Here is a 13,315-nt window from a genome sequence, read left to right on the forward strand (position 1 = left end):
TAAAGTATCTTATGAGCTCTCCAGGCAAAAGACAATGGTTTTGGCTTTCAGATTCTCTAAGGCAAGTTAGAAAAGCTACATGCTCACTCTTCCCTCAAGAATAGAGTGACATTGGTAAGCAATATTTGGTAAGGGAATAAACAAATGAGTGAACAAATGGATGATTGAATGAATAGCATAACTACCTTTTACCTACTGTTCTTGGAATCACCAGTATTTAATAATGAACCTTGCACATAGTCCTAGTGCTAAAGGTTTCTCAGTTTAATGGGAGAAACAACTAGAAAAAAAAAACATTCTAATGAAGAGAGGTATTGCAAGTTTTTATTAGAGCAGAGGAAAAGAGTAACTCTACTGAGAGACAAGGGATGTTCCAAGAAAGCTCTTCAAAGCAGTGATATGTCTTCTCAGTCTTAAAGGATAAACGAGAGTTTATTGAACAGCAAAAACTAATAAAGCCACTCCAAGAAGAGAGATCTTGAGTACATTTTATGACCTAGCCATAGAAGTTACATAAGGTCTCCTCTGCTTCCCTGGTCGAGGTAATCACAAGGGTCCACCCTGGTTCAGGAAGGGAACAGAGACCCTCAGCTCTGGATGAGAGGATTTATAATGTCACATCACAAGATCACAATGAGACATACTGTGGTAGTCTTCCTAGGAAAGTATAATCTGCAACAAAAACATATAAAGAAAAGTAAGTTTGAGTCCTGTTTTTAATGTGTTGAGCTTTCAAATACCTGCAGGACACCCAGATGAAGAAGAAATAATAAACTTGGTTTGGGAGTTCAGGATTTGTCAGAATTTATGTGGTGATGGAAGTTATGGGAGTTCTGTTATGGTTATCCAGGGAAAAGGAAGAAAAGGGAAAAGGGAAAGGAAGAAGAGGAGAGGGGGTGAGAAGGGGAGGGGTGATGAGCAGTGAGGAGGGGAGGGGAGTACAGTAAGTTTCATAGGGCTACAGGAACCAAGTACCCACACGCTGGACTAAAAACAACAAAAAGTGTTGTCTCACAGTTCTGGAGGCTAGAAGTCTGAAATCAAAGTGTTGGTAGGGCCATGATCCCTCTGAAGCCTCTTATAGAGGAGTCTTCCCTTGCCTCTTCTAGTTTCCAGTGGCTCCTTGGCTTGTGGCAGCATCACTTGGATCCCTGCCTCTGTCTTCCAGTGGCTGCCTTTCCCCTAAATATGCAGCATCTAAATTTCCTTTTCTTATGCTAACACCAGTCATATTGGACTCAGAGCCAACCCTACTTCACTGCAACCTTATGTTAACTTAGCTAATTATATCTGCAATGACCTTATTTGCAAATAAGTTCACATTCTATGATATTAGAGGATCAAACTTTAACAAATCTTTTTGGAAGGGACCCAGTTCAACCCATGTAGGGAAGAAGGCGAGGGAAAAGTAGAGGATGACATACCAGAAGCTCAGGGATGTCACAATGTAAGGGTGAGGAAGAGGAACCAGTAGGAGGGAAATGAGAAGGAATAATCAGAGAGGAATATGTGGCACAAAGATTTGGGGATGAAGAAAAGAAATATGTGATCCAAAAGTATTCAATTAACAAAAGGCTGAACCCTCTGCATTTGAGTCATGAACTGGGAGGTGACTAGAAACTTTTGTGGGACCAGACTCAGGAATAGTGGTGGGCAGGAGCTCATCCGCCGGATGCTAAGGAAGATGAGGCAGTGGGAGCTGTCAGTCTACATCATGGGGCTGCAGAAATTCCAGAAAATCTCCTCCAGAACTTTGCCCCAAACTAGCTCTAGTAACCTCTTCTTCCAATTAGCTCAGTTCCACACAAGGAACTAAAAGTAAAACTTGCAAGTGAGAGGAAGAGAAAAATCATGGGGAGCAAGCTGGGACTGCCATTTTAGGAACTGTCTTGTGGTTGTCCCTGAAGTGGAAAATCAGCTCTCCAGCATGATCTGGGCCAGGACAGCTGCTTAAGGAGCACCCAGCAGCCCTTCACAGGGGTGAGAGCTGCAGATGCAGGGACAGGACACTGCAAAGAGAAAATGAGTGATTAACTTAAGGAGTAATATCAAAGGTTTGAAGAATGGAGAAAGGATGCAAATGCCAGGAGAAAAAGGATGTGGCTAGGGCTACGCTTAATTGTTTATTTCCTTGATGCCTAAAGAGTCTCCAAGGAGAGAGGCAGTTCTGGGCAGCTTCCTTTAAAACTGTAGCTTCTACAAGTGAGAGCCTGGGAGAACAGACTTCTTCCCTAACATTCTTTAAAGACTCATCCCATCCCCCAGACCCAGACCCCCTGACTCTCTCATTCTTCTCAAGTCTTCTGTTCCTTGTACATTCTACTCTTATAGTTTCTGCCCTTTTCTATTAAATACTTCTGGCTCTTGCTTTTCTCTTACCTCTTTTCTCCACCCATAGTTGGCCTAATCATATGCAGATGACTATAGGGGCAATTTGTCCTCCTCCCTCTCTGGAGCTTCTGTTCCATCCATAAAATCCAGGTCAGTAATTTACATGCTTTGTTCACATTTTCTGAATCTCAATGACAGAAAAATGGAAAGACAACACTTGTGTGGTTCCCCCAGGAGATGGGGATATGCACACACCTGAAATCCAGGCTGTGAATTGATAGAAATAGCAAAATTTGAACTAGAGTTTTACAAGCTGAATATGGTCAGTGCAATGGTTTCTAATTTGTTCCCAAGGGGCAACTGATCCCTTCTTACAATGGGTGAGAATTTTGGCTTTAGATTCTCTTCAGAGGGAGTTTTGTTCTTTTTATTTATTTATTTATTTATTTATTTATTTATTTATTTAAGATTTTATGTCTTTACTTGACAGGGAGAGAGAGAGAGAAAGAGAGAACAAGCAGGGGGAGTGGCAGAGAGAGGGAGAGGGAGAAGCAGGCTTCCAACTGAGGAGAGCAGGGAGTCCAATGTGGGCTCAATCCCAGAACTCTGTGATCATGACCTGAGCTGAAGGCAGATGCTTAAATGACTGAGCTACCCAGAGGAGTTTTGTTCTATTTGGTTGAGTGCACAAGGGTAGTAGTGATCTACCTCCTAATTTGTTAGCTTACTGGGAGAATAGAGTAAGGGAAAGTGGCAAATCCATTTATCCCAAAGTGTTTGGGATGATAAAGGGACAGTATCTTTACATACTCAGATAAAGGACTGAACAGGAAATGTATTAAAAATGTGGCTCAGCACAAGTTAACAAGTAATATAATTATTCTCATATGAAATATACTGAATATTACTTGGGAGGCAGCTGAGTGTAGTGGGCAAAAGAGCATAATCTAGAGCCTGATTATGGTTCAGATTTGCTTTGCTGGAGCAAATTAGTCAATGTCTGGGGATGACCATGGTACCAAATCCACAGAGTTAGTGAGAAGACTAAATGAGTTAATATAGACAAAGATCATGGAACAGTACCTGGCACATAGTAACACTAGATAAATATTACTCATTATTATTTAAATTAACAATCAAATACCTAAAACTGTAATAGTGCTATTTTAAAATTCTAGCCTCCAATAATATAGCATGGTCTATTTTATACAGCACATGGTATAATAGAACATTTTTAATTTGTCAGTTTTATTTTAAGTCATTTTTCTTACAAACATTTTAAATGTTTAAAATCTACAATAGGGTTTTTTAAAATGCAGCTTTTTGTGAATGCTGTTTGTTCTTTACTCAAATATCCAAAAATATAAACAATATATTTTGTTTTTATAAAAGGAAGTAAAATGAGGTTAACATTGAAAATTAAAAGCAGATTTCTTTTTAAACTTGGCTTCTGATAAATACACAAGCTATTGTTTTCCACAATAAAATATAGCCAATGTCTTGGAAAGAATGCTATCCCTGAGTATCAGATTTAATTAATGAAATTTAAAATCTCGATTCCTAACCTCTCCCATGTTTAAAGTATGACTTCAAAGAAACTGACAACCTGTCCCTGCTTTCACTTTGAAAATATCCAGATGACACTGAACCAGCTAACTTTGGGTACAGTAACATGTATCTTCTTACCATCACCTTTAAATGCTCTACTTGCCTACACACCCACCCCTCCCACACACACACATGGACAGAGCCAACTTCCCCTTAGTTTCATCACCCACAATTGGGTCACCACTTATAATTGCAAAAGAGTCTGGGAAAATGAGAAGAACAAGTTACTTAGGATCATCTTAGATCAAACATGATTCACACCTGGGCCTAGGCATTACAACCCTGGATAAAATTAGGGCTATGTACCAGAGAAAATTTAAATTTTGGAAAAATTGATCAGAAAAACAAGAAGAATAGGAATACTTCCTTTGATTCAAAGATACTCAAGTGGTCTGAAGATTATAAAAGGCAAAGTAACTGACATTTATATGTAAAATCAATACTGACAGTTACATAATACAATTATATGGCTTTGAAATAAAAGTAAAACAAATCTAACGATCAAAAGAAAATTAGAGCTGGGGGTCCCTGGGTGGCTCTTTCAGTTAGGCCACTGCCTCTTGGTTTCAGCTTAGGTCATGATCTCAGGGTTCTGGGATCAAGTCTTGAGTTGGGCTAGCTCAGAGTCTACTTGAGATTCTCTCTCTCCCTCCGCTCCCCCCTCCACCCTGTGCTTGCTCTCTCTCTCTCTCTCTCTCTCTCTTCCTCTCTAAAATAAATAAATAAATCTTTAAAGAGAAAAGAAAATTAGGGCTGTGTTACCAAGGAAAAAGAAAATAGAGCTATTAGGCAGGTAACCAACAATGTCTGTCAACTTAGGACTTATTGAGATCCTATATGTAGAAGGCACAGACATAGCCACTTTACATGCATTATGTCATCTAATCTTCACAACATTGTAACATAGTCATTTGTAAATGCTGGTTCTCTGTTTCTTGTAGATAGGGCCTCACTGAAGTTCTAAGTATCTCACCCAAGGTCGAACAGCTAGTAAGTGGCAGGCTGGAATTTGAGCTCAGGTCTGATTCCAAGTTCACGTACTTTCCACAATGTCATACTGCCCATAATTTTACCTTCTGTTCCTTAACCATTCCTAATACTATCTGGCTACAACATATACCCTTAACTTCGTGCTGTCTTGATCACAAGCCTACCCACTACCAAGTCATCTGGAATCTTGATTTAGAAGATTGCACATTTTCTTTCTATATGTCAAAATGTTGGAAATACAACAGTGAACAGAGCAAACTGTTCTTGATCTTTGAGATTCCACTCTGGTAGGGAAGAAAGGCGCTAAACATGCAAACGAAGATAATTTCAGGTAATGAGAGACTTGTGAAGAAAATGAAACAAGATAAATGGGATGGTAAATATATCTGCAGGCTACTTTTGTTGTGATGGCTAGAATTGAACCCTGACTGCCATCAGGAGAGGATAGTCTGATCAAATGTAGGGGAAAGAGAACATCAGGCAGTGGACCTGTGATGTGCAAAGGCTCTGAGACGGAAATGTTTTATGGTACAGAAAGTTGGAGAATAATGATTGGAGAAAGACTTGATAAGAAATCTGGTTTGAAAGAATCTGAATTTTTTTCAATGTGTAATGAGAATTTTGACAGGTTTTAAATAAGCAGGGATAACACCACCTCATTTTTTTAAATCACCGTGGTAGCTATGAAAAAGTGGTTATACAAGGTGCCTCAGAGGAAGTGAAGATTTCGGCAAGGTGGCTTGGCCAGAGCAGTGCTGGCAGAGATGGGGTAAAGGTGAATAGTTCAAGATAGACAAATACTGTTACAGAACTTACCTGCAAGGAATTTGTTCATTCATTCTATTTTACCTGGCTTTGCAATACTGTTGCATTTCATCACCCTCTTATGTATAAACTCTAATGAATTGTGGCTACATTTTCCTCTTAAATGCTTTTAAGATAAATGTCTTACCATGCTGACAAAATTCAACCTGATATTTAGCATTTTCTCCTACTTGAATGAACTGTATCTATAAGGCAGTCCTGGGGCAGTTAGTTCATTTAGCCTCTGAATTCAGAGCTCCCTCAGCCTTCCAAAAAAAAATAAATAATGGCCAGTCATATCTTTTTATAGATACAGCCTGTCAGAGGTTTAGCTTTGCATAATTTGCCATAATAAATCATAAGCTACTCCATTTTTCTCTGAGTTCATGAAATTAGGATAATAGAAGTAAGATTCTCCCAGAAACTGTGTTCTGGGGTTAATCAGTGTGTTCCTAATTGAAATTATGAGTGGAGTAAGTGAGGAGAAACACATGTCACTTTTGGAAGCCTCCATCATAAATTTACTGTGGCTGAATGCTAACTCCTTCTGGAAAAGCCATCTTAATTTAGTTGCAGTGGGAACTGATATTAGTGCTAGTGTTCCTTCGAGAGACATTTAGATGACTATAACCCAGCTTATCCCATTCTGCTCTTTTGGTATCTAAGCCCTTTCAACAATAGCCAGTCATCCTCAGGATATGCTTTGTGCATCAAGTTTAACCTTCTTAAATTATGATGGAAGGGAGATATGTAGCACCGGAAGGAGTTCTTTGTCAATAATTTAATTCTTTCACTTTCATTAATTTGGGAAGAGATGGCTTTATCTGCAAGTCCCAAGAGGAAACTGGGGTCTGGCTGTTGTATGCAGAATCAAACAATAGATGAAACTGACCTGGGTGGCTGAGGCCAGAAGTACTCCACGCAGGACATCCCGGGCTCTTGAATCTTTACAGCCTGAAAGATTCTACTTTTAAGACTTTCAAGGGGTAGGCCTTCACTTGGCGATCTTCAGAGGATTGAAAACAGGTCTCCAGGTGATCAACACAGAGAGTTAATGTTTCCAGTCACAAGATCCAATTCAAGCGTTCTTGTACAACCAAAGAAAAGAAATCAGAAGATATTTAATGCATTTTAAATCCAGGTAATTTAAGCATAATAAAAACACATGCCAATTCCTTGACTTCCTGACCTGATATGCCAGAATATGGTCGTAAAGACTGATCCAAACTACAGGACCAATGAACCAGAATGACTTGGTGCAATGGCAAAGTTTTCATAGGTCCTCTATTTCTGAGTTAGTCTCAGCAGCCAAAACTGATTTATAAAATGTTGGGGGAAATGGGTTTTTTATTCCATTCTTTAGCTTCTAAATAAATAATAGACATCTTTTGGTTATTAGGGATTTCTGGCCAATACTTGGTTTATCTACCTTATATCCTGTTAATGAAACAAAAAAAAAAAAGGTTAAGAGAGCTGTTATTAGTTATCACATACATTTTTTAAAAATTCATTAGAAACAAAGAAAGGGAGACAGAGACATAGGCAGAGGGAGAAGCAGGCTCCCTACAGGGAACCTGATGCGGGACTCCATCCCAGGACCCTGGGATCATGCCCTGGGCCGATGGCAGATGCTCAGCCACTGAGCCACCCAGGTACCCCATCACATGCATTTTCAGTAGCAACAGACTATGTTAGTTTCTGTTTATTATAGACTTCCCTAATCTTGTTATATGGCTTTTAGATCTTATTGGTCTGATAAATATATTTGGAGCCCTCAGAATCTCAAATAACTGTTAGGATTTCATTCCCCACCCATCTGACTATTGCTCATCTCACTCTTAATCATGCAGTTCCTCCTTCCTCCCCCACACAGCAATGCTGCTTATGTACTTTGTTGATCAGAAGGCAATAATACTTGTAATACAACCATGTGACTTTCCCTTTCTGGCAAGCCAAACAAATCACTGCATATTTCTGTACTTCCCTTTCCTTTTATCAGTGGTCGGGGGGGTAATCATCCTGACCGCCTACTTTGTTTTCATGGGTTCGAAGAGGACTGACATTCATAGAACATTGTGAAGAAAGAAGAAAGCTGCTTATAAGTGCCTCGAATTACTATTTTCACATGTCTTAACTGCCATAACAAGAAGGAAAATCTTCACAGTTGAGAAGGCTTTCTGAAAATTAGCCCCACTGCACCAAACCTTTGATCCTTTGGTCAAACTGTCAACCTCTTGAGAACTCTGCTTTCTTCTGAAATTTCCAGGCTGTTCCCATAACAATTGGTTGCATAAGTTCTGAGAGCCAGACCCACAAAGCTTCTCTGTGTTTTGGAAAGTTCCCTAAATAGACCTAGGTAACGATGGCACTATCACAGAGAAGGGGGAGTGGTGCCGCCCTGTCCTTTCCTAGCACACTACTGGCTTTTTTCTTTCTCTCATCATCTCTTTTTTTTCCCTCCTACTACCCTTCTTTCTGTATTTCCCTCTCCTATTCCCTCCTTTGTTCCTTCCTCCACAACACTTCCAGGCTTTGGGCTGGGCTCTGACATCACCAGCTTTGCTTAGGCAGGTCTGCTGCTTGACCTATGGATGGAAGATGTTTCCCCATTCAACTAAAACCCAGGTGGGACACCACACACCACATCTGGACTGGAGTTCTGATTGCCAAGTGCTCCAAGGACAATGTTTTCCCCAATACATCTGAACTTTTGGTACAGGGCTTCAAGGAAGAGCTAAAAATTTAGTTAAAAATACGTAATATGTCATGCCAGATAACTGAAAACAAATAGTTCGTTTATAGTAGGACCTCACTGGTTTTCACTTTTCTGAATTATAGAGAAAAAAATCAGATTCCTTTGTTTTGAAAGCAGGGTTTATTTGCTAAAATAAATATAAATGGAATAAATATAAATTGAAAATAAATTGAATAATGTATAATAAATTGTCAATTTAACTTTATTTTAAATTTATAATTTACTTTGATGTAGACTCCCTTTTGATTTAATATTAAAGGGCTTAAATAAAACTATGCGTGCTATTCTGTATTTTATATCAGTTAGTAAGTTTATGCTTACCAGTTTTTTTTTTATTTTTATTTATTTATTTATGATAGTCACAGAGAGAGAGAGAGAGGCAGAGACACAGGCAGAGGGAGAAGCAGGCTCCATGCACCGGGAGCCCGATGCGGGATTCGATCCCTGGTCTCCAGGATCGCGCCCCGGGCCAAAGGCAGGCGCCAAACCGCTGCGCCACCCAGGGATCCCGCTTACCAGTTTTATATACAATGATGAGGTACATAAAACTGACTTTTCAAGTATTTTACTTCTTAAATATGAAATTAATAAAATTAAATAAAAATAAATTAATAAATTAATTTTATTTATTTATTAATAGATTACTAAAATATAAATATATAATTATAAATTTAGGAAATGAAGAAATAGATTGAGATACAAATTGAGATAATTTGAGAGACACCTGGGTGGCTCAGCAGTTTAGCGCCTGCCTTCGGCCCAGGACATGATCCTGGAGTCCCAGGATCATTCCCACATCGGGCTCCCTGCATGGATCCTGCTTTTCTCTCTGCCTATGTCTCTGCCTCTCTCTCTCTCTCTCTCTCTCTCTCTCTCTCTCTCTCTCTCTCTCCCTCTGTCTCTCATGAATAAATAAATAAAATCTTTAAAAAAAAGATAATTTGGAATTATTGAGACTTTTCATCTACTAAAGACTTTTGAAGTAAGTCATAAACTGATTTCAAGGAACATTTTTTTTTCTCCTGGATAATAAAGTTTCCATTAAATTATTTTGTTTTATTTTTTATTTAAATTCAACTACCCAAATATAGTACATTTGGCTACATCAGTTTCGGATGTAGTGTTCAGTAATTCATCAGTTGTGTATGACACCCAGTGCTTATCACCTCATGTGCCCTCTCAAGGAATATTCTTAAGCCAGTGATAAATATCACTATATAATATCAATATAAATTAACCTAGTACATTTTGTTTGGGAGGTCCCTGTATATTTTCTTCTCTCATTTGTAAGTGATAGTCTGTGATATTTCATAATCGGCGGGACCTCCTGCATGAGCATAAATGAGGAGCAGTTACTGGGGCTGAGATTAATAGCTTCAGTTAGCTCACCAAACTTAGAGCAATTTAAAAGGTGTTTACTTTTCAAAAATCAGAGAATGTTTGGCAACAGAAATCAAAGCAAATGAAGTTTTTATTATAATCAAAATATAATTGGATCAAAATTCCTAAAGATTAAAATTTATCTAAAAACAAGCTCTTTTAATTTTTATCTAAAAACAAGTGGTGCTTCCCCCCCACTCCAAAGAGATGTCTATAATTGTTCTATTGCTTCCTAATGCACCATCTCTTACTACTCTGGGGGGAGAAGAACCATGAACTACTTTAAGAACTATATAAATCAGCTTTTTCAAATAGCTATACTCACTCTTTACAAACACAGTTTTAAGGAAACCAATTTCCAGATACTCAACTTCCATATCTACTCTTCCCTAAAAGCAATCTGCCTATATAGGTGTCTTCAAAGAGATCTTCATAGGCCTTCTCTTTCTGACTTCCCTTTGTCCATAGACTATCTCCCACTTGGCAAAAGAAAGGTATAGCTGTCTCCCACCCCTATCAGTACCATGCATTGTTCCCAGGTATAATAATCTCTGCAGTGTCAAAGAAACAATTTTAAATATTTGTGTCACCTCATTGATCAAAACACCATAAACTTCCACCACCCATCACACTAAGAAATGCAATTTTCATTTTTTCCAATACTATTTTTATACACACTAATTACAAAAATGATAACTTATGTATATTAGTTTTGATCATTTACATATGAAAAATAACTGTAGAGGGATACCTGGGTGGTTCAGTCAGCTAAGCGTCTACCTTCAGCTCAGGTCATGATCTCAGGTTCCTGGGATCAAGGCTCACATACAGCTCCCTGCTCAGTTTAAAGAGAAAAGAGAATGATAAAAATATCTAATTATTAAAGAGATTTGTATTCCTTGAAAAATAGATGATAGTGTACATATTATTGCTATAGATATATTTAAAAAGTAGAGTAACAGTTTTACCTTAAAATTCAATTTAAATGTGCCAGAAACATTTTAGTTTTAAACTTTAAAATGTGCAAAGGGGAACCATAGTGAAAATTATCTTAAGAAGCATAAAAGAAACAAAAAAGTTCCCTGATAAGGAGAATATGCTCTGCCTTGTGAAATTTGCATTCCTAACTAATAGAAGTCAGACAGGGAGGGTAAGCACTTGGTGGCATTTTTTGTTCTTACAGGAAATATGTCTTGTCCTTTCTCTTCCCATCTGGAGGAGAAAAAAAAAGAAAAAAAATCAAGGTAGACTATTTCCCTTCTGGTCTAAGTTGAGTTTACTTTATAAAATGACAAGAAAATACAAACAGATTTTGACTGGATAATCTATGTCAAGACCTCCCAGTATGTCCAAGTGACTGGATTAACCTTGTGTTTACTGTATGTCCAACCAAATGCCAGCAGCCAACAAAATACTACATATAGCAGCAGGGCACTAACATCTTATCTAAATGAAATCGGTTTAAAATGTGCATCACAGAGAGATTTGAATGAGAAAGGAAAATATATAGAAAGTATTTGAAAGGAGACTCAGGGAAGGAAGAAAATAAGACCATACCATGACAGTACAAAGATCCAGGAGCTGGGGTGCCTGGGTGGCTCAGTGGTTGAGCATCTGCCTTTGGTTCAGATCATGATCCTAGGGTCCTGGGATCGAATCCTACATCAGGCTCCCCACATAGAGCCTGCTTCTCCTTCTGCTTGTCTCTCTCTCTCTCTCTCTCTCTCTCTCTCTGTGTGTGTGTGTGTGTGTGTGTGTGTGTGTCTCATGAATAAGCAAATAGAATCTAAAAAAAACAACAAAAAAACAAAACAAAACAAAAAAAGATCCAGGAACTGATAGGATGTGTATTATTACCTCAAGGTAGGTGTGAGTGTTGGTGTTGGGGATGCTTTGTTCCCTGCACTCTGTTTGCTATGGATTAAATGGTTGAGTCTCCTAAAATTCGTATGCTGAAGCTTTAATTCCCAGTGTGCTGTCATGTGGAGGAGGGCCTTTGGAAAGTAACTCGGTCAGGAGGTTGGAGCCTCACCATGAGATTAGTGCCCTTAGAAGAGAGACAAGAAAGATGCTGTCTCTCTCTCTCTCTCTCTCTCTCTCTCTCTCTCTCTCCTTCCTTCCCTCTCTCTCTCTCTGCTCCCTATGCAAGGATACAGCAAGAAGGCAACCAACCATTCACATACCAGGAAGAAAACTCTCACCAGAACCCAACCATGTTGGCACCCTGATCTTGGACTTCCACCCTCCAGATCTGTGAGAAATAAATGTTTGTTGTTTAAGTCACTCAGCCTATGGTATTTTGTTACAGCAGCCTGGACTGACTAAAACTTTAATCTCCCCAGGTCTCGGTACTCGAGAGAACATAGAGACCAATGAAGATGAAAGAAAAGAATCTAAGAAGAAAAGGATGCAAAGAAAAAAATGATGGAACCTGGGGAACAGTGGGAAAAATCAAAATTAAAACTGTGAGAAAAAAATAAAAAAATAAAACTGTGAGAGCATATTATCCAGTCTCAATGGAAAGCAATTCTATCCTTCGTTGGAGAGATATAAAGCAAATTCATTTCACCTGCCTTGTCATTATTTTAACTCAGTCATTCAATACCCCCTAAAAAATCACATTGGGATTACCATCTATTGAGTTTTCTGAATAAACCACCAGAACTGTTATGGATCATGTCTGATTGCATTAGCTAATTGGAAGGGTTACCAACTAAATTTCAGTGAAGAACTAGTTTTGAGCAGACTTAGCTCTTTCTAGTGCTCTTGTAAAGATAAGGGGAGAGAGTAAAACCCTATTCTTAGATTTCACCCCAGAGGATGATTTACACTGAAGTTAATGACACTTAAGCTTCTAGGTGGCTCTTCAGCTACATGGACTCTATCCAAGGCCCTGAGAGGCCACATATGTTTTTGTAAATTTTCAAAAGTAAGATATTTTAGCCTCAATCAGTCAAGACCACTGTCTCTCTACATGCTCACTTTCCTGTCCATACATTTCCATACATTCCATAATTGCAAGGTTTGCTGTCATTTCCATGTGTACAAAGCGATTGCTAGCTATGCTGACGTAGAAATATTATCCAGACCAACGCCTGTGGCCACCTGTGCTTTCTGGCCACTATCACTGCACAAAGGTACAGGGCCAGGGGACATATTAAAATGGGAACATGTCCTATGGCTCCAGTGTTGGGAGTACATAAGAAATGGCAGAGATGGAAGTGCAAAACCTGTGAAGCCAGAAGCCAATCTGCAGAATATTCTGCTAGTCCTCAGTAGTGTAAACTTTCAGTTTCTCATCCATGATTTGCTTTTCATAGATGCCTCATCAAGACACACCTTCTTCCCTGACAGAAATATAATGTAGCATGTACAGTTGTAACATATTGCACATTATCATTTCCATTTTGATGGGAACTGTGAGAAACAGAATACTGGAATCATCAT

The 13,315-nt window shown here is 38.7% G+C and overlaps 2 long non-coding RNA genes across 2 annotated transcripts in view; one reads left to right on the top strand and one right to left on the bottom strand.

Annotated features, from left to right (window-relative positions):
* LOC112648239 (uncharacterized) overlaps window positions 1–12,494 on the top strand; it is a 35,364-nt gene extending 22,870 nt beyond the window's left edge. The window contains exon 3 of the long non-coding RNA XR_003128848.3: window positions 12,211–12,494. This is a non-coding gene — a long non-coding RNA (uncharacterized LOC112648239). The remainder of the gene's footprint in view (window positions 1–12,210) is intronic.
* LOC118355328 (uncharacterized) lies at window positions 377–10,779 on the bottom strand. The gene is made up of 3 exons (XR_004817613.1): window positions 10,620–10,779; window positions 6,626–6,820; window positions 377–672 (listed from the first exon to the last, which is right to left on the bottom strand). It is a non-coding gene; the product is annotated as an uncharacterized LOC118355328 (long non-coding RNA).
* Window positions 12,495–13,315: the final 821 nt, after the last annotated feature.

The sequence above is a fragment of the Canis lupus genome, chromosome 7 (assembly GCF_003254725.2).
Source record: "Canis lupus dingo isolate Sandy chromosome 7, ASM325472v2, whole genome shotgun sequence".
In the NCBI taxonomy this organism is placed as follows: Eukaryota; Metazoa; Chordata; class Mammalia; order Carnivora; family Canidae; genus Canis; species Canis lupus.